This window comes from Seriola lalandi, unplaced genomic scaffold (assembly GCF_002814215.2).
Source record: "Seriola lalandi dorsalis isolate HSWRI2012SDOR001 ecotype SW California unplaced genomic scaffold, Sedor1 jcf7180002054917, whole genome shotgun sequence".
Classification (NCBI taxonomy): domain Eukaryota; kingdom Metazoa; phylum Chordata; class Actinopteri; order Carangiformes; family Carangidae; genus Seriola; species Seriola lalandi.
In genome coordinates this window covers 1,183,392-1,185,099 of record NW_019525469.1, presented here as the reverse complement: position 1 = coordinate 1,185,099, position 1,708 = coordinate 1,183,392, and the positions used below count along the sequence as shown (strand labels likewise).

General features: G+C 36.9%; 1 protein-coding gene and 1 long non-coding RNA gene across 2 annotated transcripts in view; one reads left to right on the top strand and one right to left on the bottom strand.

Moving 5' to 3' along the window:
• Window positions 1-1,708, bottom strand: part of plxna3 (plexin A3) — a 119,305-nt gene that overhangs the window by 65,960 nt on the left and 51,637 nt on the right. The window lies entirely within an intron of this gene.
• Window positions 7-1,074, top strand: LOC147817686 (uncharacterized). Its single transcript, XR_015436145.1, has 2 exons — window positions 7-215; window positions 392-1,074. It is a non-coding gene; the product is annotated as an uncharacterized LOC147817686 (long non-coding RNA).

Sequence of the window (1,708 nt, the reverse complement as noted above, 5' to 3'; positions counted from 1 at the left end):
GTAACAGGAAGTTTATTTGTATTTTTTTGTGTCAGATTCTGAAAGCAGTTCTCGTTGGTCTGCTGTGGGTTATATCTGTGTTGATTGATGGAGACTGGTACCTTTGCTGTCATAATCAATACTATGAACAACATCCACAGTTAGCCTGCAAAGACAAAGATCAAATCAAAAGTGAGGAGAAAGCAATCATCGCTGAGCTGAAGAACAAGTCAAGGGTGAGTATTTATCTTGTTATTGTTGATTATTCTCCAGTTTTTGGATGACAACCAGGTTAACAGCCCTGGTTAACACAGATATTCACCTGAGAAACCCTGATCTCTCAATCTTCTAGAAAACAACTAAAATACATGACATGCTATGATAAAACCAGATTTTTGATGCTGTTTTTCAGGTTATTGGCCTGCTTCTTCTCCTCGTTATGACTTTAGTGTTTGCCTTAATGTCATCAATACCATGGCGGAAATGCTGCGCTGATCGTTTCGACAAAAATCTTCCCTTTAACTTGATTATTTTGGAAGAGGCGGAAAATCTTGTGACAAAGAAACTGAGAAAAGCTGCAAAAGGCAAGCTAAATGTAAAACTCGACAACTATGTAGTTCATGGAGAATGGGTAAAATGTTTTGGTGTTGCAGAAGAGCTAATTAAAGAAACATCTCTCGAACAATCAGCTGTATCTTCATCTCCCAAAAAATCAGCTGTATCTTCATCTCCCAAACAATCAGCTGTATCTTCATCTCCCAAACAATCAACTGCATCTTCATCTCCCAAACAATCAACTGCATCTTCATCTCCCGAACAATATGGATTACTTGATAAACAATCAGCTGAATCTCCATCTCTCACAAAATCAGCTCCACCTTTACAGGATTCACAGTGATGAAACCTAAACCAATACTGTATTTTAGCATGTGATCTGAACCAACAATGTAACACAAATAATACAAAAAAATATTGCTAGCATGTTTGTATTGCTAAGTTAGCTTTAGCCACACAATGTCAGTGGGTCAATCACTTTAGTCCAGACTGAGATATCTGAACAACTACTGGATGATGCCATAAAATTTGGTGAAATTTTTTTCAAAAAAAAAAAGTACCATAATGACTGTATAAAAAAAAAAAAAAACCCTGTATGTAATTAAGTGTGTGGCCTGACCTGACCTCACCAACCCCATAAGTCTGCAAGTCACCCTGCAAGGAGCTACAGGATGTGGTCGAGTTTCTCAGCAGAAGAGCTGAAGTGCTACTTGAGCGTCAGATATAAACATAGATGAGGGAATTCAGATTTTACGACCGTTATATTAACTCTTGTCTACATTAACAAGATGTTTGCTCTGGTAACACAGGTTCTGTGAACTTTCCAAGAACCATATACTATATACTAAATGAGTCACAAGGTACAGTAAAGTATTTCAAAGTTGTGCCAGGGAAGAAAGGGGAACATTGGCTGTGTAGTTGCTCAGTTATCTGGACAGTTCAGGGGCTTTTTGATGAGTTATGGGGGAAACTCTGGTTTGCTTTGTCTTGCTCTTCTCTTTGCTTGACCTACAGTACATTGGGATACTTGAATAATTTTCTGGTTAGACTCATTATCATTCATGTTTGATAAATGCTTGTTTTCTATGATTTGACCAACATAATTTAGTGTTACAATTTTAATGTGATTTTAACCTTTTCTTCTAGTTACAAATGTAATTGTTTTGAAAAACAG